Source organism: Nyctibius grandis, chromosome 5, assembly GCF_013368605.1.
Source record: "Nyctibius grandis isolate bNycGra1 chromosome 5, bNycGra1.pri, whole genome shotgun sequence".
Taxonomy (NCBI): Eukaryota; Metazoa; Chordata; class Aves; order Nyctibiiformes; family Nyctibiidae; genus Nyctibius; species Nyctibius grandis.
The window spans coordinates 80,046,627-80,070,881 of NC_090662.1; the positions used below are offsets into that span (position 1 = coordinate 80,046,627).

The window sequence follows — 24,255 nt, forward strand, 5'->3', positions numbered from 1 at the left end:
TGTGCATCAGAATTTCACTTACAATGGAATAATTTTAAATTACATTAAGAACTATAATCATATTCTGCTATCCTTTACTTTTTCATATCCTCTGCCACTAGAAATAAGCTTGAAGACATCCAGTCCCAAGTGCACTATTCTGGAAAACTTTAGATTTAGATGAGAACATTTATGTTCATAACAACAGGATTTTTTTTTAAGCTTAATTCAATACGAATAACTGGTTCAACTTGGTTTCTGCTCATTAGTGAGCAGCTGGAAGGAACTGGTTAATCATTGTTTGCCATCTGCTTTGGAGAATCAACACTGTACAGAACCTTTTCTGCAGCCAATGTAAAACCACAATGCACAAAGAGCACTAAAGGAAAATCCTGTTTTCAGCTATGGTTTTTTTTTTCACACACTAAAATGGTAAATATTTTGTGGTTAACCCCCCTCACTCTTTTGACAGCACTTTCCTCTGGACAGTGGTCTCTGTGGTACATACCACATCATTTAGCAGTCCCTATAAAGGTACAGCAATAGTGCTGTGGAGAAGCATTAGTGGTCTGCCCAATAACAACTTGCTCACAGAGAGCCAACCTATCAAACCACAAGGTCATCTTTCAGAAGGAGGTCAGGAGGCTCAAGACCACATACAAGATGTCACCTGGGGACTTTGCTGTAATTTACATTTTTAGAACACAAACCTAGAGGAATATTAGCAACATTATTAGTTTCATCTTTCCCCCCACCCCCCCATCTTTCTTCACATATGAACAGTGAACTGCTCCTGTGCACTCCCCATTGGATTTCCTGGCCAAAAATGAAGGCAGCCCCTTTCAGATATTTGCAGTTCTCCCAGGAAGGCTCTGAATTCTCTAAACTTCTCCAGGCTGTTTTATTAAAATCAGCTTTAAGTTCTTCTAAACTTATAGGCCAGGACTTAAAATGCCGTATTGAGTCAAAGAAAGCATTTTCCTCCTCACAAAAAAAGTGAAAATGAAAGAATAAAATTGGTTGACTATCCATGCTACTTTCTGGCTCATCTCCCCCATCTGGTGGGATTGACAAGAGCTGTGTCATAATCAGAGAGGGAAGGAAGTTTCCATTTTTAGATTAGTTTTGGAATCCAGAATCTTCCTCAAAAAATGCATTTTCTTCAAAATGCGGGAAAATATATGTGAATGATGTAAAAATGTTCCACTTAAACACAGAAAGATTGCTGGGAAAAGACGCTTCATAAACTGAGGTTTTATTAAAATATACATTGCTAACAAGTGGCAAAAATATCAGAAGAAATGCTGAGCATGAGAAAATCAATACTAGTAGTCTCACTCTCCTATCAAAGATCTAGCACTGGGGGCCATAATTCAGGTTATTAAAGTCTTTTTTCAGGATTGATTAAAGTTCATTTTAGTAACATCAGCAGGGAACCCTGGCTCCAATGATCTTAATATTGAGAGTGCTAAGACTGCAGTCTTCCAGCAGAAAAAAACCCCCTGTGTTCCTCTAGGCCTTCTTGCAAATACAGAACTCACAGAGTATTCAATCATTTGAAAGGCCTGTCAGTGAAAAATATTTTTCCTTTAAAAAACCTCATAAAAACAACACTGGGAAATGTTCCCTCTGACTTCTTCTTGCTCAACCCATAAACTTTAATCATCCTCCTTTTCTTTGCAGATCTCCCTGGATATATAACAACTGGGGAGACCTACTCTTGCAGATTTCTGAGACCTGCCAATGGTTTGTAATTTGAGATAACTGGTACCAGCAGAGGTCTTAAAAGGAGGATCATCCAGTAAGACTTTGGAGACTTTAGGGTTCAGGACCCAGTATTGTCTGATGTGCACTATGAGACTTTCTGAGAGTACTGTTGGGGGTCCCCCTCTATTACAGCTTGCAGGAAGAGAAAAAATGATTCAATTAGAACAGTTCACAGAAGAGCTGCATTGTCTTCCAAAAACTCAGCAAAATAAGGCATTGGAACAGAGAAGAGAGTAAGGTGGGAGGGAGGATGATCCTTTGGTTATGCAGAAAGCTGAGAGAGCTGGATTCATTTCACAACTGTACCACGTATTTCCTTCATGATCTTGGGCAAATACTTGGTTCAGGTTTTCAGAAAAATAAATTCCGTTCTCCTGGCTTCTTTAGATGCTAAAATAACTAGTCAGACTTTCAAAGGCAATCTGGAACCTGGCTGTTGTTCTCCCTGAAAATGTTATAAGATGAGCTGACCCATGCTGAATGCTTTTAAATATCCAGCCTCAACTGTTGAGGCTATGCATCTTAAAGTATTCACATCTGTGCTTCACTTCCACACCTGTAAAATATTATGTTCCTGCCTCTATGAGCTGAGGAGAATGAATTTGTAACATTCATGAACCAGCTTTGAGAATCTTCAGTGATAAGACCATATAAGTATGTAGACTGATACAGGAAATCTGTTTCCTGGAGACCCATATCCTACTTCTGGCTTTGACAAGAAGGGAACTGTGATTCTACAAACCCCAAACTCATGATCATGAGATGCCACAGATGCCAGGGTAGGTTGCTCTAAACTCTGTGGGGTGTATGGCCTTCAGGCTGGTCATGGGAATGAAGAGGGCACTTTTCACTCCTTTCTTTAACCGAGACAAGTGCCCACTCTAACTTGTCTGTGTTGAGTTCAAGGGTTTGCTGTGCAGGTTATTATTATACAGTACCTCATTATAAAGCAGAGATATTTAGATCAAGATATGACTTCCCTTCCTGAACTCAGCAATGTTCTTTGACAGCAACAGGATACTTGACCAAACAATTCAGATCCTGTTTTTGAGAGATTAAGACTATGTCAATACGGACATCTTAATACATCTTCAAACTCCTAAAGGTGTCTTAAAGTACCCTGCATCTACCATAAAGGTCTCTAGCTTGCTTAAAATTTAACTGAAACTTTTGGACTTGGACGCGTTAGGATTAATGGATCCACTCTCAACATCAAACTTCTGGCATTCCGGATCACCCTTGTAGCATTCCCTCAGAAGGAACACAGTGTTTCTTGAACTTATTTTTCCAGAACAATTTGGAAACACTTTAATCCACTGCTCATTAGGGTGAGATTGGAACGGGTAATGACCTGAAATACCTGCAAAAGTCCTCTCTTTCATCCCTCAGCTGGGTCCAGCAGAAGCCGCAAGACAAAGACCTTGCCAGCAGGAATTTCTCACCAATTGACTCCACATTCTGCAGCCGTTTTTTCTAAGAAATTTTTACATTTGATATGTTTGATTTAAAAGACCCATCAGGAAGATGTATCAACAGTTTTCTGCAGACACATAAGAGTAGAGGGAAAGCAGATTATTAATGCTAGAGTATCACCCTTAAGTTGGGCAGGAATCAGGCACAATAAACCATAAGGTATGGGCAAATACTTTCAGTCTTTATCTATGCCAAGACACAGCTATATAGGGCCACACTCTTGTAGACACAACCCAAGACAGACATAAAAAGTCTATATTCTGATTTTTTCCTATGGATATATCCACATGAACGTCTTTGGTTGAGGATCATGTATTTTTTATATACATTTTCCATAAAAATCAACAGCCTTTCCTCTAGCATTCCACTCATTATCCACACTCCCTACATCACCATATCAACATTTTATTTGAAGTATCAGCGATAGCATCCCATCAAAATTTGATAGCCACTTTCTATAATTGAAACTTATTAACTCTTGGTTTCACCTATGCTAAGGTTTATCCTTCTCCTTCTTTTAAAATTCTAATGATATTAAAAATAAAATATCTTTCTACAGCATGACTCAGAAATGCATAATATTCCTTTCTTCAACTCATGGTAAAGGAAACAGATACAAACAAAGGCAAAAGAATTCTCTGTTCCAGTCTATAGCTTTGTACTGAATCTTCAGTGTCAAATGATCACGGCTTTTAAGGAAAATGTCAACAACTGTAACAGTTACATAAGATATAGTTAGAAAAATATTTTGCAAGGAAAAATGACAGTTTCTGTCACTTGAGAAGATGATTTATACTTCAGTTTTAGAATGCAAGCAGCCAACGTGTGACCTGACATTTACTAAAGGAAATCAGAGAGACATTCGGCAAGATTACAAAAGGAAAAGCATTAATCGTCCCATAACAGCAGTTCCTCTCTGTACTACAGAAAGATCTGCACAGTCTTCCTCTCAACATTACTAAAAAAAACAGAAAGAGAGGTCACAATAACAGATCTCCCTTTTGGCATTTTGCACTAACTTGCTCAATTTATGAAGGCCATCTGGTGCTGTTTATGCTGGCCTTTTTGCATTGTGTCTCATGTTGTTCTTTATGGACGAGCATGATTCACGGTTCACATTAACTGTGTGTTTTAAGTTACACTGCAAGAGAATTTGATGGTTAAAACTGTGCATAAAGAATGTATAGCTATTGATGTACACATTCCATGCATGACAGAACATAGTGAAAAGGATACCAAATGCAGGGATGTCCAAATAGGAAGGATGACAGGTCAGGTGAGCTGGCTTTCATCGCTGGCTCTATCTTATACTTCCTGTATGACTCAAAATGATTACACAAGCCCTTTGGGGCTCAGTTTTATCACTTGTTAAATGGAGATCATAATTCCCTATCTCACAGTGACACTGTGAGGCTTATTCATTAATGGGTTCAATTCAATGCTGGGCAGATGGTCAATACAAATTTTATGCATCACTGAATCAACGTTTAACCTCAGAACTTAAGTGGCACATAGCCTTGTGACAGTCTCTTAGCAGTCACTGTACCAATATTATACATTCACATGACTGAAAATATTTGAGAGTCATGAGTTGTTAGTAGTGCTCATTTTGCATTCCTCAAGTTCCAAATCTACAGGATGACAAATGCAAGAGAACATACTCTTTAAATGCAGTGCAAAACAGGTACTAGCCCATCTCCTTGTAATGGTCATAAATGACAAAGAAAAGAGAAAACGGTACAACTTCTGCACTGAACGTACAGTGATTTAAATGAATCCATGAAACAATTATTTTAAAGTCTCAAGAATGATCATTGACAGTGTCTGGAGGGATTTCAGTTTGGTGTTGGGAGAAAGGTTGTTTTTACTGGGCCCTGCCAAAAAAAAAAAACAATTCATGAATGTGACTGCCATTTACCTGTAGAAATACAGCTATAATTCAGCATAATGATGCTGATTTAAAGGTGTATCCTCAAGATATTTATGAAGATGTAAATAGTTACTTTGCTTACTCTGGCAACCAAAGAGAAGAAAAAAGTTCTTTTCAAAATATCTTTTTCAAGGTTTCTGAGGACTATTTTTAAACTTTATTGCCAGAAGTAATCTACCATGAAGACCTAAGCACCAGCAAGAAATGAATCTCCAGTGTGATTGCTATGCATACCTTGTCATTTCCTCTGCATAGATGACCAATCTTCACTTCTTTCATCTTCTAACTTGGTTCCTCAGTAAGTCATTCTTTCTGTTTCAAAAAAGAAAGAAGAAAACATAATAAAATTTTTATGGTTCATTATGAGGGGAAAAAAGTGAGAAAGAGACATACAGATATGAAATGCAGGCCTTCCAGAGTCTTTTCTGCAGGTGAGGAATGTGCTTCAGTAGAAGGTCAGTGTCCCGCTTCAAACTTATTTTGAAAGCCTTAATCGAGGGTAAGTGGGGCATGAATGGCATTGTAGAGGGATGACTTTACCCTCAGGGAAGCACTATGACTTAAGATTTCTGAAACTACTCAATTTAGCTGCCACAAACCTTGAAAGCTTCTAGTAAAAAGTCTCCTCTACTGAAGTGATTTAAAGGAAAAGTTACCAGATAAAAATATTTCAGCCTTTACTCTTGAATATCAGTCTTGTTTTCCTTTAAAATTACTATACTGAGTGGTAGTAGAAAGATTAACTGTGCTCAGACTAATCAACCAAGCATGGACATGAATATATCCAGTATAAATTATTGATAAAATGTAGTATTTAGCAGATTAGTCTCACTAGCCAGTGATACTAACATTTTTGGATAATGCATTTGTATCAGTAATACCTTGGCATATGCTTTGTAATCATAGTCATATACAGAAACCACTAATCACATATAAAATTATATACCATATGGTAAAATAACAATTTTTATTTTCTTGTATTGCGATAGTGATAGAACTATGGGGAACGTGAAACAACACTCTAGACAAATTATTCTGGGTCATCCCAAAGACGTGATGCTGTGACTGTTCTCTGCCTGTTCATCAGACCACATCCTAAATCTATTAACTTTTGTTGCTTATTGCTTCTAGTTTTCTTCAGCTAATTCTGCTGCTGTTTTTTGAAGAAAGGTTACTTTTCTCCACAACATACTTAAAACTTGTATATATGCAACAGCCCATAAAATCTCCTCAGAATACTGTTTTCCTCTGACAAAAGACACCTCCCATTTTGGCATTTCTCAATTGGTGACCACCATAATATGCAAGTGCTTTACAACTACTGTTGAATGCTACTACTCTCACAACCTCACAGTAGAAAAATTATTGCCTTCATTTACAGAATAGGAAAAAAAGAGACAGAGAGAGAGGATACAGCTCACTTAATTGTCTAAATCAAGATGATAGAATCATATATAGTGTCAGTAGATACAGGGTCCTTCAGAGAGAAATCTGTAGTACATATCTAACATAGGTACCCCGAACCAACCCCTTAGGAGCCTCTCTCTTTTTCTCTCTCCATAGCAGCAGCTTAGAAATAACAACTACCTATACACGCACCTAAATAAATTAAATCTAAATGCAAGTGAATATTCTCCTCACTGCCAAGTCTAACAGCAAAGTCCTATAAAGACTTAAGCATCCTAAAATTCGGGTTTGGGTCACCCACTATGAGATACCCAGCCTTGGAATGAAATACAGTAAGGCATCAGAGATCCCCACACAATCTACAAGGAGAGCTTAAGACTTCACACTGGTATTCCCATGCTTGGATATCAGACAGGTCTTCATACTAATGCCTATTCACTCTTCATTCCAGTCTTCTCTTTCTGTGAAGATATCATGAAGATATCAATCACGTTAATATTATGGCTTTTATAAGCTTTCTTTTTTTCCTCCCTTTTATGCTTTATGTCCCAAACTGATTTTCTATTTTTCTCCCACCTGTTTCAATATTGCTCTTTCACTCCACAGTATACCTTTATACTTTTCCCACATTTTTCCTTTGGTAAAATTTTTCTTTCTTTTATTACTGCTTCCATAGTTCATCTAAGTACTAGCATAGTCTGGCTTATTTTTCTCAAAGCCACCATCTTAGCACTGCTTTATTTTGCTTTAGTGGCCAGAGACCAGCTCCTCTTCTTCTCCTTTGGTGACATAATACTTTGCTCTCTATTTAACTAACTGAAATGTGCCAGTACATCTGTGTACCATTCTGAACAGCTGAATGAATTTATTTTAAATTGTCACTCAGTTTATTAAGAAGACAAATGCATGTGTATATTTTTTCCTTAAAATAGAATATAGGTACTGTACAAAAATGTACACAAAAATAATCTTTAGCCTCAGTCAGACATGTGGCCAATGGGAACCCACAGGCAGAAAAAAGTCCAGACACAAGATGGGATAGAAATGCCACAGATAAAGAAACTCTTCAAACTTGACTGCCTTAAAGCTGTATAAAGAATATGTGTTGATACAGTGCCATACTGAGATTTTATAGACATGGTTTTCAGACTATTCCATTATTACAGTAGGCTAAAATCCTGCAGATGTTTAGACATGAAGAATTTTACTCAGTCATGTCAGTGTTTTCATGACTGGGTCTTAAATTCCTTCTCCAGAGACTTAATAAGAAAACCCTCACTCTTAGATTTATCATAGAAGAGCAGCAGTTGCCAGGTATATTTCTGTTGAAAAATGAGAATGTACAACAAGAAACACCATATTAAACTTGCGTCCATTTTCTGAAATCCACTATGCCCATGCTTCAGGGGCTTCAAGGGCTTACTTAAATACGGAATTCAAATTAAAGACGTGTTCATGTGCTGTTCTGAATTGGGACATTACTGAACATCACATATATTCTTCTCCAAGCAACAAATATGACCTTCTTTAGCAAGAACTGTATTTTACCATTGTGAGTAAAAGCAAAAAGAGAAGGCAAACAGCAGGAGTGTGTTAACTGTAGTATCTGAGACAGCAAAGTGATATAGCCTGAGAGCCAGAGAGCTAACAATAATGCATCTCTAGAAAAGAGAGTAAAATTGTCCTTTGTACTTAATATCTACATGCTAAGATAGTTAAGCAAGTCTACATCTAGTTTTAGCCAAAGTCACAGAGCTAGTGGTTCCTCACTAAACCAATGCACCAAAAAAGGGTGCTAAAGATAACCTCAAGGATTAATGGCTGGAAATGGAAATCAATGTGCCTGTTTTAGCTTAATCTGGGTATACATTTTTGAAGGCCAATGGGATAAGCCACCCTTTTACCATGGCAGGTTTCAATACAACAGGATTGCTGTTTAAACTCGTGATTTTTTAAATGTAATTCTTACACATAATGACAGTAGTCATTAAAAAGCAGTTAAAAAGCAACCTAACCACAACTGGAAGTACAGGCCTATGCTGCCCACTACGGAGATATCACCTCTACCATCATGACCAGACTAGAGTTTTATTCCTTTAAAATGGTCAACTATCTTGCTATCTTGAAATAGGAATCTGATTTAACAAAAATTGATCTGAGTTCTGAATGCTCCTTAAACAATCTAGTGTCCTCAGTTTAGCTTGCTGGGTCTGATACTTTTATTTTTTAACTTTATGGAACTTTATTCAACTTTCAGGAAAAGAAGTGAGTATCTCCTAAATATATATTGGAAAACTGTAATTCATTTCTGCTTCACCTGTTCAAGATAATCTTGGTGGAAGTAAGAGAACATATGAAAAGCATAAAATAGCATTTGTGGTCAAATGCAGTCACATGACTGCAGAGGTGAACCCTACTAAAAGACAATGGATAAGGCTGAAGTAGGATCTCCATGAAGTGGCATTACAAATCCCATTTCAGGAAAGTGTTGGCTATGAATCTTTTTTGAAATAATTTCATATTTGCCAAAAGACATCCTAGGTGTGGTAACTACAGCTGTTTCCCATGCCCATAAGCTCCATAGCCTGACTGTGCAACTTTACTAAAACACTTCTACGCAAAATGCAAATTTTCATGACATGATGCCACTTCAAGCAGCAATACAAAATTGCTTCGACAGTCAAAGTCCTCAAAACACCTGCAAAGACTAGAAGAATGGGGTTTATGCTGGAGTAATATGGAAACAATCAAGGCAAATCAAAACTATTATGTAAAGAAGAAGGTTACTAAGAGTAAGTTAGTTATTGACTGTATTTGAACAATCTTGTATTTACTGTCATTGAAGATGAATGCTCATACAATTAGATCATTTGCAAACGGCTGGAGTTTGTGGACTTAACCCCAGACTTGTCTGGTGTTTGACAAGATGCACTGTGCAGGCCCGTATGCTCAAATATGTTATTGTGAATCCAATCATACAAATTGCAGGTTTTTGCATAAGAATGCTCTGGCCTATGGCAACCACAGTCCAGGGTGATTTTCCACATGCAGTGTGACTAACTTGAATAACCACAGCACTTCTGCCTATTTATTCCATACACATACCAGTTGTATTTTTTCCATAACTATAGTCTACTAATCACTGCTGGAAACAAGACAGTAGCCCAGACAGACCCTTGGTCTGGTCCAGACTGTTAATTCTTAAGTTCTTAGGACTTCTAACAGAGAAGACTGTGTTTCTTAAAGTTGTGTTTAATACACATGCATATTGAAATTGCCACATACTTCTCAGGCTATAGCAATTCACAATCAAATGCTGCAACACAGTATGAGCAGAAAGAACATCACTGCAGATGGAGAAGTGCTGGAACTGAAGTATAGCAAATTCAGTTCCTCCAGTGTCTCTCTGATTCACTGCAGCACATTTCACAGTAGAACTGCTGGCTACTGTGAGCCATCAATAGCTAGTGCTAGGATTCAAACCTTACTGAAAACTTCCATGGAAAAAGCTTTGGAAACAAAAATAAAACACGGACATTATCAACTGTGTATTGTGAAAACAATCATGAAAACTGTGAATGCAATAGCAGATGTGCCTGCTTACAGAAATTTTGCTCCACACATGATGTAACAGGAGCCACGCAACTACCAGGGTGTCCCTCGGGACCGACCTGTGTGCAGATAAGAGCACGTTGCTGGCTTCTGGGTAAGAGCCTCAGAACATCACAGCTTTGCAGCACCTTTGGACATGCTTGGGGGAAAAACATACTTTCCTTGAGAGCTATGTGAAGCAAATTTACTGCTCTTTTATGCAAAATGTGGCAAGGGCCTAGAAGAAGTACTGACACACATGATTCCCAACGCATTGGTCAGGAAAACCAAGCTTGGTAGCCAGAAAGTATACGGCTCCGTGGCTATGCTAAGCTTTTGTTCCTGTGCTAAATCAGCAGTTGTATCTGATACTGCTTTTGATCCTTTTTTTTTTTGTCTTTAACAAAGAAGATATGTAACTTTTGAGGTAAACCCATATTCTGGAAGGTGCTGAACAAATATTTCATAAAAGGGGAAAAGTTTATCTTAGAGTCATTTTGCTGTCAAATGATATATTAGAACTCAGAGCCAAAACAGGTAAAAGCCCTAAGGAAGTGCTGTATCTTTCAAATAGTTCAACTCTAAGAGGAGTTAAACTCTATACATGAACAGGAGGGTTGGGGTTTGGGAGGAAGGTGAGGAGCAGAGTTTTGCCAATCAAATAAAGATTTCCCACACATACAATGCACATACTCAATTGTATGTGCATGTAATACAATGCACGATGCAATTCTCTGCATCAATACCTGAAAAAGGAGCAGGCATTAAAGAAATGCACGCTTAAAGAGGCTACTAATGAAGTTACTTCTGTATCACAAAGTCTGGATTAGCCAATGAATCTTTCAAACTATCTAACTTGAAAAATAGCGTTTGGCAAAGTGCGCTGACATCTGCCACAACTTTATTTAGCCTTCTACATTCCCTGGAGGTACTGCATACGAGTTGCTCTGCAGTACCACACTAGAGCAACTGCAGACAGAAGGGAATGTAGACAGACATGCAAAGTGTTTAAAATAGGAAACACAGGCTCTGTGCTGGGGGCTAGTATAACAGGTGTATATATATCGGGAGCTTATATTAATGAGGCTTCTATTACACACGTACAAGGCTGCCAGCAGCCTTTTCAGAAGTAGATGGGTATTTTGGTTAAAGTCAGACAGAGTAACCTCGTAGTAACCTCTAGTCTGGCTCACAGCCACTACGGAGGACTCTGAAGGACTGTCCCTTGCTGCTGCATTGATTAGATTTCTTCCCATAATACATCCAGTGTTTTTGCTCAGTAAACCTTACTAACAATTGAATCAAGAATAAAGAGTGAGAGGGGAAATAAAAGCTGATCTCCATGTGAAAACGGGCCATAAAATTAACAAGGTTCTCAACATCAAGTAATTCTGTCTGCTCTGTTGTGGCCAGAAGATCAGAGCCTGTAAAATACATAAGCAAGCAAGGAGAAAAAAACAAAGAAAAAAATCCATAATTTATACAACATCAATGTCGAATATTTAAACACACAACACCGAAGAAATCTAAAAGCTTAACTTTCCCTACCAACATTTAAATATTTCCTTGTCCGTATATTGTACATGCATCATTTTTGGATACTAGTTATGTTGGCAAGAGCACATTTTCCACAATCTTTTATGGTGCTGTGGAAATGTTAATATACAAGTTTCCTAATTTCCACGTCTTGCAGCATCAACAGTGCATAGAAAGCGCCTTTACAAAAAACAAACAAAAAAGCCATATACTCTTAAATAAAATGTGGATGATAAACTGGGACATAACAAGTCTACAGTGGAGTACTTTTTCTTCTAAGAACATTAGCATCAATGCACTGGGCTACTATAATCCCAGAACACTCTCTAGTCTAATTGCTGGATACTGAAAGTGCACCGTTGTCGGTTGTGTGCTGATTTATTTCGGTGAAGGCAGACTGAGCCTGTCCAGTAGGAGATGTTTTGAATGTACAATATTTTAATTATAATTATAAACAAACTTTCATAGAAAATTTTCAGGTGAACGAGAATTTGCAAATGCAAAGATTCAGCACAAAAGTCTCTCAGATTTGCTGAATTCTTTAATGACATTTCCGTCTTTTGCAGCGTGCTAATCTGCCTCCTCCAAAGATAGCAGATATTGTCTATACAAAAAGTTGGGCTGGCAGTAAAACAGGAACCTGCAAAGTTTGGTGGTGGATTACCAATATTTTTTGCTAGAATGATTCTTAGTTGCTAAAAAAGAAACCAAACCCCAAATCATCATCACTGGAAAGACAACTGTAACACTGAATGTTCCAAATAAACAGCCCATTCATTTAAGAAAAGAACACCACTTTCTATCAATAATGAATCATCTAAGCTCTGAATAACAATTATAACACTCACCTACTTGGTAATTCATGTAAGAAAAACTATGATCTTTCTAATGTAAACATAACCTTCTACCAAGTATTAAAGTATAAAGGATGAATAGGATTGTCATGACTTCAACTATCCACACTGCATGATAAATGATAAAGCAAGTAAACAAAGTATTTTGCAATATCTAGAGTAAGATGGGAACATAATACATAGGATTGCTTTAATAAAGCATATGAGAATACACAAATAATTCATTTCTATCTTCTCTAATAACACAAGCGCTCTCAGAATCTGTTATCCAAAAATGATCGATATAGGTAGGAAGACTGGTATAGCATGCAATGCAATTTTTAGGGGTTTATAGCTGTATCTGGATACCAGACTAGATCTTAAGTATATCTACTCAAGCTACACATGTTATCATAACTAGGACCTGATAAAGTAGAAGCAAAAAAAGCTTCTTGCTATGTGAAAACAGGTGTCTAATATCAAAGGGAAACAATGGTAATGACCTTTAAATACTGGCATTTGTTTGAGGTCTTCACCCTGAGATCTTTTGAACAAATGACTCTGGTAACATAATGTCAAGAAGGAATAATCAGATAAAAAATACCCAAATAAAAAGTCATCACCACAAGAAGCCTAACACAGCTGATGCTGAATGTTAGCAAGCCTTTTCGCTTCTGGAAACATGGGCGCTGCAATTTTTACAATTTTGTTTAAAAAACTGATCTGATCATTTCTGACCCTTTGACATTAACTGTGGGAAAGGAATGAAAGCTGGCCATTCACCTGGCACTAGCTTACATTCCTAGCCACAGCTGATCTGTAAAGTCCTTTTGAGTGTCCAAACACTGTGCAAACTAATTGCTTGCAAACTACTTGCAAAAACTTGCAATCTACATTCAGAGGAGAAAGGTCTTACTTAAATAAAAATAAAAATCAATTACAAAATAAGCCCAAGCATCTTCATGAAAGAAAATGAGATTTTCACGGAGGGTCTTTATGTGTTTTGGAGCTTAAAACAATTGTGTGGTAAATATATGATACATTTTGCAGAAATGGCACTTCAAATATTCAAATACAACTTAAGTTTTTGAGTGCCATGCTCTTCCTATATCCAACATCTTCTTTTCAGAAAAGGCTCAGAAAAGAATCAGACGCTTGATATACTCCACCATGATAGTCTGTCCTCTACCATTCAAACAAGCAACGCATAGAACTGTAGGATGAATTCCAAAACACATACTAACAACATACCCTACTAAGAGGCCTATTAAGTCTTTCATTTATGTCATAGGTATTTAAATATGATGAACTAAAACCACACATACTTACATAAATGTGCAATAAGCTTAAAAAGCACGAGTATCAATGTCACTAAAAACAAGCTGCTTCCACAAACCTCTGAGAAAGGCAGTTTCTTACAGAAACGGAGACTGCAAAATTTTGCAGAGAATCTACACGGTTTTTCATCCTCTCCACTGCCCTAGCATTTGGGAAAACTCTAGGCCTTTTCCTGGCTTTGGGCAGAACAACAGTCAACAGCCCTTCTTAGAATTATTGGAAAGCTGCAGACCTCAGCTGAGAGATCCCAAAAGAGAGTTATTAATCTATTCAGTTGTAGGATGCATTGTTCATGTGTGTGCTCTGCTGGTGGAGTACATCATGTCTGCTATTTTAGAACTGGAGTATTCTGCCCAGCATTGTCCTCCAAAGTTCATTACGTGCTCCCATGTCTCATGAGGATAACAGAAAGGACAGTGTAAATCCCACTTTCCTTCCAATTTCTTTGTCAACTCTGAATACAGTTTGTGACATTATACTAATGAGAGGGAGGCAGGTCACGGAAGGTACGGGCAGATAACTCACCCTCAAGCACTTTAACTACCACACAGAGAAGTCTTCCTTTCTTCTTGGAGCGTCTGTCTACAAGCCACACTCTTGTGGCTCACACACAGTAATCTGATGTACAAGAGTTCAACTAAAAATAGATGGCAATAAAGTTCTGCCAAAAGAGGTGTCTGCTCTGGATCGTTCCATCAGCAAATTGTGTTTCCAAAAGCTACGTGTGGAACCCCGTATGGCTGCTTTCCAGATGTCAGCAATGCAGACGCATCTCAAGAAAGCAGTGGAACATGCTTGCTGCGTGTTGAAATGAAACATGTAATGGGAAGGGACCTAGTGGACCAGGCAAACACAAAATATAAGCCCTTTCTATTGTTACTTCAAAAAAATCCTTTAAGATATTGCCTAAGATATGGCTTATCAACATGGTAAACGTTTTAAAGAAGTCTTGGCATGAATCTTTGTATTCTGCTTGCTGAGGCAGCTGTCCCTAGGAAGGATGTATTTATATGCAAAAATCACAAAAATACTCTATTACAGTTATGAATGCATAAGGTTAGGAAGTACTATCATAAACTGCCTTGTAGTTCCAAGTTGGTTATTTTGAATTAATGCAAAAAAACTTATTAATCCCCCAAGGCACCTAGATCTCAGCCACTGAGTAAAAAATGCTCTTCTGTAAGTGGAAAGCAAACCTTATTAACTCCCAGTTACACCTTCAGAGAATTGACTGGAAATACAGACGTCTTATCTCTGTAACCTACAATCTGAGTCCAGATCATTTGCGCCTTTGTCTCCAACTTCACCTCAACTAAACTTGCTTTGCATTGTGTTATTTTTTGTAACATAAATACCCATTTGTGGAGGTTACTGTTCAACTGAAACTGAAAATCTCTTTCAGAAATTCCTTGTTTATTTATTGTTGGGGTAACAAGAACGTTTGAAATTAATTCACAATTCATATGAGATGATTTTGGCCATTTTTGGTCCAATGTGATGGTCCTACCAGTTTGATGACTGAAAACATCACTGTTTCTTGCTGATCCTTTAAAAAAAGCAAAGCCTTTGATCAATACAATGGGTGAGGGTCAGTCTCAGAAAATTAATGACCAAGAAAAAGCTCACTCATGAGAAGATCCACATGGAAGTGGAAATATGGGTAATATACTTACAGAGGTATGCTCTCACTGTAGTTGGTTATTTGCTGGAATATGGTGCTGGTATTTTTATATTCAAGTTATGTTAAAAATCCTCCCAGTTAATACACCATTAACGTGACTGAGGCACGTAGTTCACATTTGTATCACTAACAACAGTGATAAGTATATTTGCAGCACATTGGAGGAACTTCAAAGTAATTTATAAGCACTATCGATAAGGAAGCATTAATCCGTACTTTGCAGGTGAAGAACACATGCACAAGACACTTCTGTGCTTTTGTGTGAATCACTGCCGCAGAGGCAGAAACTGAACTTGAATTACCTACAGCCTCTAGTACATCTATATGAACAGCTTTCTGAAAGAGCATGGTAGACATAGGAAACTGTCCTGAGAAGAAAACAGAAAGAAGCAATTTTCAGTGTAATCTTCTTAAAAGAAAGTCTAGCATCTGTATGCAACTCCCACCTCAAAAGACAAAACCAAAACCCAACAAAACCCAAGAACAAACCAGGACATCCTGTATTTCTAGAGAGAACTGTCAGGTGTGGCAATTTCTCTGTCCCTCCTTGCTCAGACCATAACAGCAATCCCCACCTGGCAATTGGTCTTGTTTGGAGGACTTACTCCCTTGTTATGTCATTCTAGATTTTTCTTGCAGCTTTGAGATTTCACTGTATGTGTATGGGTAAGAAAGAAAGGAAGAATGACTCTATAGAAGAAGTTTCAGATGCTTTCTTTTTATTGCCATACACACTGTTTTCTGAGGTGTTTGGCACTAAGGGTGCAATGTATTAAAATGATTGATTGCATTTTAAAAATAGAAGTACCGTCCTGATACTAGGATTGACTATTATCATTAAGAAATGGCAGAATTTTAAACAGCTTTGAAGCTGCACCCTACTGTGAATGTAAAGCGTCCTGTCCCATCCCCCTTGCCCACATTATACACACAAAACAGAGTTTTTCATAAAGGAAGCAAGTAAATGCCACTAACTTCACTCCTCACACAGTGAGTACTGTACCCATACGGCCACAGTAACAACTCCATAGTGTCCTTTCAATTCCCATCATGCATTTTTAGTTTGCTTTCAGCAAACTTGTAGCCTCCCCACCTTTTATTCTGAACAACACTATGTGTTGCTCTATGGGAGAAGCTTAATCACAGCTATTTTGAAGGTTCTTATTTTTAAATATCCCATATATTCTAGATCAACTCTTGGTTATTGAAGGGGCTACAAATAATATTTGGAATAAATGGCATAATTTGGTGGCCGAGTACAGTGTAAGCAGGTTCTGATTCAGAGCTGGGTGAGCGACTGCAGCTACAGGGAGACCCTGCCAGCAGCATGTTCGTGCCAATAGAAAAGAACAGTTGATGGCATCTACCCAAGGTCAGCTCCTCAAATTCGGGAGCTGGTTTTCTTCCAGACACTGTAAAGTCGCTTGTTTAAATGCAGCCAGTCGGCAACAATTAAGCGTCTAAATAAAACATGCAGATTTTGTACTCCTTTTGAAATCTCCTCCATGCCACGTTGTTTATTTTCTATTTCTCACAGTCTTCATTATCCAACAATCAGGCTACAAAATGGCGGTCAGAGTGAGGCAGACATTTTGTAACTGTCTCATTAAAAGCCTAATAGAACAATGAAAATGCACCGAATGAAACAAAGCAATCCGAAGAGCCAAAAGGAGAATGTAGCACTGCGACAACTGAGCTTTTAAGCAAATCCTTTATCTTATTTCATAGCAAAGCTAAAACAAAGCTGCACTGAGAAGCAACCTGACCGTATTTCACCCCCGTGCAGGCAAAATACAGTCTAGCACGGCCCTTTTCAAACACTTTCACTTTGTCGAGCGCAGCTTGTCACCTATCTGAGCAAAGGCTCTTCTGTGCCCCTGTCTACTGTGTGCCATATGGACTCAAGACCACCCATTGACAGTGACTCAGTCGCTATAATCTTAACCACATTCTTCCCTTGAAAGTCCAGACACTAATGTTTTCTATTACAGCTCCAGGAACTTTACACTCTTTAGCACAGCTTTAAAAGCACTTGCAATAAAATCAGCAAACGAACATTTAAAGAATGAAGCCTACCTCCATCTCTGCAGATAACTTTTCATTCAAATTTAACTATGTAATGTGAAATAAGCTAGGGACAGCAAAAGCAGAACAAAGTAATACCGTAGCTGATAAAAGCAAAAGACCCCAGGAATTAATAAGCATGTTCCTTTTTTTTTTAATTATGTGCCCACCAGACTGCTCCTAAAAGTATTAGCAACTGATGTATCCTAAGGAGAAAATATGTAAATCTTTAGAAAAAACTGCAAAGCCATAATACTCATTAAAGATTTAGGTACCTGACAAATTTCAGGTTTAAACATTCAGACATTTTACACTGTTCCCTGAGGAAAAAAAAAAAAACACAACAAAAAAACAAAACCAAACCTACACTTTTTAACACAGAAAAACTACATTTTTGTTACCCTCCTATGAATAAAAAATGGCTGAGGGAATTTGGCTTACATTTTTTAACGACACCAAATGACCAAAGAGGCTGGGGTAATGTTATTTTTGAAAAGGGGGACACAGGTTTCAAAAAAACACCCGGGAATTATATAACGAAAAAAATAATCATTATTAATTTAAATGCATCTCTGATTTTGAGGGACTTGTAATATAGAACTTAAACCAACAGAAAAGGTAAGGAATAATTACACAGGCATGCTGAAAAGACAGGCATTACACAGATGATACATTGATTTTAGAAGAGATTAGGCTAAAACACTGCATCTCTGTTCCCACTCCTCTTTTCTTACGAAGACTAGCACTCCAGTGTGATGCTGCTACCTGATGTTCAACGAACCAGGCCCTGAAACAGGCGACTGAATGGGAAGAAATGGATGGCACTCAAAAGCCGAAGTTAGGTAATCCTTCCCAGAGTGCAGGTGGCAAAGTGAACCAGCTACCTAGAAAAACAGCCTGGAGAAGCTTATTTTGAAACTTTATCTCTTGCTGGTAAATGAAAGAAAGCTGGTACGTCTGACGGTTGAAAGAAAACGACTCTGAGCCCCCAGAGGGCAAAATGTTCTCAGAAAAGGGAAGAATTTAGACTATAGTTTACATATGACTGTGACACATTTGCCAGTAACACTGTATCTCTCTGTGCTTTTTACAGGTGAGAAATCTCCAAGCTACACACTGACCCTTCTCTTACAAGCAAGTAAGAGATACAGCAAGTGAAAGGTGATTTGTTTGGGCCTCCTAGACCTGTAGTATATATAAAAGGACAGGAGGAGAATTATTACCACAGCCTGTACCCTCGACGGAGCCAGAGCTGCCCGGGACAGGCACATGTGCGATGCTGTTAACATATGGTGGAGGTCCCACTCCAGACTGTGCTACAGCAAGCCCTGAGAGAGACGGCGTCTGAAGAGTCCAGCTGCTACACAACCCCCTCCAGTGCTCGCGTGAAGGCTGTCTCTTACAACACAATATAGCCCTCTGTGTTTTACGGGAGATGTTATTTCTCCGAGACATATTTTGCAGTGTCCCGTATCTCTGCGGCGGGGCTAGCAATCTGCCGCGCTGCTGTGACAACAGGTGGGACAGCTCTTTCAAAACTTGAACAAACCTGCCAAAATCCAGATGCCTGCCAAGCTTGCTACACAGATGCTACGTTCAAAGGTTACGACCCATCTCTAAAACCACCGATTTAAAAGCAATGTTGATTACAGTTGTCCTTTGCTTTTGTTACAAAACCCCGAAATTGTGGAAAGAATTCTGAGTTTTGTTGCGTACTTGAAAACAGGCTAAAGCTCACACAGAAGTTCCCTAAGGGTTGTGATCCTTCAGAGTTAAGCTAACTCCAATCCGAGCTGGAAAAAAAATCTCTGAGTCAACACAAGTTTTCACACTGGAAGTGTGGGAAATTCATGATTTGACAAGATTTCCTTGCAAAGCCAGGTGAAGTTCAGTGGTTTCTGTGATATTTCACAAAGAGCGTCTGGGTGCCTTTGAACTTGAAACTCAAAGCAGAATCCAGCAGCTGCAAACTTAAACACAGCAAGACAAAGATTAAGAAAAAAATGTTTGCATGAGCTCCTGGGAAGAACATACTGTGTTTCACTTGCTGACATTTGAAAAAGCAAAAGTCTACACACCCTACTGCTCAGCTTTAATTTAAATAAAAACATTAGGGAGGTCTGTTAGAGGCACAGTTGCATTACACTTTTGCCTTACCTAAGTGAGGTAGCTGTGGGCAGATTGTAGGCTCCCCATTAACATTGCTGCCCACTGCTGTTGTTGCAACTACTCACACTGATTTCTAGAAGTTATGCAGTGCCATCCCCACAGGCTGTATCACAGCCCCTGTTCTACAACCACCAAAGCTACCAAGGCTTGCTTTCAACAATCACGAGGGAATGAAAAAGAAGTTGGTTCTAGCCCTTCAATTTGGAGAACTGGAATTAAAAAGACAGAACAATCACGCAGGTTTAAGGTTTGAAGCAGTGTTTTTCTTCAAACAGCACTTTTCAGTCATCTCCTCTACAACCGCAAGCTTTCAAGGATGATGAAACACTAAATGGCTTGGAGTCACTTCCATGAGGGTTATTATATTAGTTCACAACAGTGTGAATCTCTGTGCTGTTTGGCATCTGTTAGCTAGCTGATGCAGAATACTCTGAGCAGCCCCAGTCTTCTGGTCACAATAAAGAGCAGCTTGTAAGCAAGAGAGGGAAACCAGTGTGGAAGAATACCGTTTGCATGGGCACCAGTGGTCTACAGCTGCATAACTTGTTAGCTTTGTTTTGCTGTATGTTAGAATAGGAATAATTGTATCCTGTAGGGAATTTATAATATTTTATATTTTGAAAGGGCTTTTCTTACTAGCACTGAAAACAGAAGGATCTACATGCAGTTGTAAGGGAAAAAGTGAAAATTAATTTAGGCATGCAGGAAACAAGAGTAAAGGACTGTAAGCCAAAAAAAGAGAGGATAGGAAAAGCGAGATGATTACAGACAGATGAGAATAAAGATTAAAAAACAACTGGCAAATATTGTGAGAAAGGTTTAGAAATCATACTGAAAATCAGGTAACAGGGATAAAAAGACTACACATGATAATTATGGCACATTTCTTTGACATGTTTTTCTTATGTGTAGTAAACTTTTTGAGAAGTAAACAAATATTAGTATTGTTTAATTTTGATTCTACTGTTAAATCACTAGGGAAAGAATCCTAAAGTCTGTCAGCACAGTTTTGGTCTTTGGGGTTCTACTTCTTCGGTGAACTATTCCTTAACCACTTGTAAATGCTGGAAATTATATATGCTGATCCTAGAATAATATCCCCTGCCCCTCCAAGTCTCCAATTATCCTTTAACACAGCAAAGCTGTAAGAAAATTAACCATTTGTATTAAATGGTTAATCAGATCACCTCAGGGTCACTGCAGCACTCTCCCTATCTTTGTAGTTTCTGCCTATCTGACTGAGTGAAGTTTTGGAAAAGAAGGGCAGAAAAATATTTTGTGAAGAATCACCAAGTATCACATCTGGCTTTTTATTATAGAGTTCTGCGCTTGTTTTTGACAAATCTATTTCCTAATGGAGGAGCTTAATAGTTATATAGATGAGAGAGTCAAATTGATACAGCTGTGAGCATACAAGTGTTGTTGTTTTTGATTGTGGACCTGGACAATACTAAAGTTGTAAAAATCACCTGGAATAAAATGTTCTACAGCAACAACAAACCCCAGAGTGCCTTCTTGTTAGTTTAAAAAGTACTGGATTTAGCATTATGACCTAATGCATCTCTTTATATACGTTCCTCTTCTCTTCATCATTTATGTAAGACCAGTTGCCGTAACAACTAAAAGAATTGTTTTAACAAAGCAATGTCCCCCTATATTTTAAATACTGCAGGTTCCTGAGACAAAGAAATCCACCCCACAACTCCAAAGATACAAAATAATACAACACAAAAAGAAGCTGAGGAAAAAAAAGGAGAACCCTGCACAACGAATGAATTTTGCAAGGAAGTGATATTTCTGGTCCACAACTCCAAGCACAAGCTTACTGCTTATTGTAAGCTTTATTACAAAGACCTCCTACATCCATAACTTCGTTCTGTGCCCCCATGGCAAACCAATCAAAACCTGTCTCTTAATTGGACTCCAATAAAATAAGCATAACACAAGGCATAACGCAAGTATTGCGAGGATGCAGCCTTAAATGCTAAGAGCTCTATACCTACTGAGACCAAGGCATCAGTTAAAATCTGATGTGAGGCAGTGATGAAAGACTCGTGAAATGCCAAGGGAGAGTAGATCCTGTACATCTGAGCAAACAGTCTTCAAACAAGACTACACAGATGGCCCAAAGGAGGTATGTCTTTGCAGGATCAGGTCCTTGCAGTGTAAGCAGCAATCCTAAAGTTTACTCTTTATTACAGACGCATGGAAGTGTATTGGTCAGTACAAATAACCAGAGCCTGGTAGGAAATTCGGGGAAGGAAAATGTGAACCTCTTGGTTCACTGGAGTGAAATGCTAGTTCTCTCAATTCTCTCTGCATGTTGGTATTCTTCAGATACGGACTTCTGTGTGTTTCGTGCTGGCCTGGAGTGACGTCTACCTATTCCACGAAGTTATCCAGACCACTAATAGTTAACAGAAAATGTACAAAAGAGAACAATCACACATTGTCAAGGGAGATGAAATTAAATATCCCAACAGACATTCCTGTTCATACGACATTCTGGCCAACAGGCTTTCTCAGATACTACAGTGATAACAATACAATTAGTGTCATTATTAATGCTAATTCTATGGGAATTTAATGGAATAAATTGTTCAAATTAGCAACTTCTTTTAGGAATTCTAGGCTGGCAACAGTAACATCTGTCTCTCTGTAAAGCGACAACAGACAGCTCAAACTTCAGGTTTGCCTCCTCTGCAACATCAGGCATCACATTACTAACCCGGAGCTTGGTAATCATTCTCCTGCCAACCTTAATGAGTTTTCAGCTACCTAAGCGGGCTTCAAACTAATGAGCACAGGTAGCATTAGCAGCAGCATGGTGTTCGCAAGGGACTGGTTTAGCTTCCTTAGAAGCTGATCTCTCATACTGCCACATCCAGACAACGCCTGGGACCCAGACCAGCCAGCCAGACCTGGTTTGGGTACGTTCTGCTAAGTTGCAGTTCTGGCATGGACTTCAACCTAGTTCTTACTTGTGCGACAGTGACTACACCAAAAAACAGCTCTTGGACTACCAGGATGATTTGATTAGCAGCACAGCATGACTGGATTAGCAGCTGATGCACTGTGTTAACTCCAGTTTGAAGTCTCTCGCCACTTCTCTATTGCACTACCAAACATCGGTAGCTATGTTCTTCAAAACAGGCTCCCGAAGGACTTGTTGACTCAAGTGAAAAGCACCACTCCGCACAACTGGAGGTTTTTGTAGGTGAATGAAGTTAAGGTCCCAGTAACACTTGAGTTGAGTCTGTAGTTAACACTTCAGTGAAGACAGATCCTTATTTTACACATGCACACTTTTATGCTCTTTTTTTTCCCATAAAGTATTTATTTTCTGAAACACTTTTAGAACTGTGTAATTAACACCATGCTTCTGATTTTACATGGGAGGCTGCTTTTTAAAGATATTTTGAAGCATAAATTCTGCACAAACTATTCCATATACATTTTTTACTTTTAGAAGCTTCCCTCTGCCACATTACATATTTCTGAGTAGGAATCACATAAAGATTATCTAGTTTAGAACCATTGTTTACAGGAGTTTTACTTTCAAAGATTCCATCTTTCATTCCTTCACAACTGTGAAAGAGTTAATCTCACATCTTAATGGGAGTTTGCCCTTAATAAGAAAGCATTAAAGCAAGCCAATAATAATAAGCTAAATGAAGGCCATTCTTTTGTCTTTTGTCAATATTTTCACAGCGACAAATAGATCAAACACAAGATATTTTTTAAGGCTTTTATTTTTTCCCTCTTTGTAAATCATAAATGCTTTGGTATATTTAATTTCAAAATGAGTTCCCTGCAGATTAGGCTAACACGACGGATTAAAAAAACCTTCCCAAATCCTGCAATATCTTAGATGGAAAAGTACACAAAATGTTCCTTTGCTATTTCCCTCTGCTCACTTTCTGGCTGTTCCTCTTTCCCCTACACCTAAAGACCAAGCTGTCTGTGTTAATCAAAGAAGTTTCATAGTCCTATTCTGAGATTTCAAAACACGGTAACACATATTTTTCTAAATAAATGAAGGATTTTAGACTACATTCAAAGGAAGATACTCAAGTGCCTAAATATTTGCTACACCACACATATAGCTGGCATATTCATATGGGGAGAGGTAGAAAATTCCCCTCTGCAATATCAACGCAGCCCTTGAAAAGCAGAGGGAATACCTGCATTTTGTGACAGTCTGCACAGGCATTACTTGGTGTCTGTTTGTGGGAGAAGGGTTTGAAATGTGTCTGAAAACACAATGGACTGTTACTCTTGAATCTGTACCAGTTTTAAACCTTCCAAAGCAAAGTCAGAAGACGCTTCTGCCCAGTGAGAGGTATTTGTAACACCTGACTAACTTTTCCATGAGAGGGCATTGGCCAGACTGAAAATATTCCTCTGCAATACTTGTTTGTCAGAGGGGATGTCACCTGCAGACTTGAGTGTGCTTTCTCCTGCCCTTCTGTCCTTACTGGTTATAT

At 38.4% G+C, this 24,255-nt stretch overlaps 1 long non-coding RNA gene across 2 annotated transcripts in view; it reads right to left on the minus strand.

Moving 5' to 3' along the window:
- The window catches only part of LOC137664333 (uncharacterized), a 111,739-nt gene that overhangs the window by 12,279 nt on the left and 75,205 nt on the right, over positions 1-24,255 (minus strand). For both annotated transcript variants that reach the window (XR_011048280.1, XR_011048279.1), the window contains one exon: positions 5,384-5,461. This is a non-coding gene — a long non-coding RNA (uncharacterized lncRNA). The remainder of the gene's footprint in view (positions 1-5,383; positions 5,462-24,255) is intronic.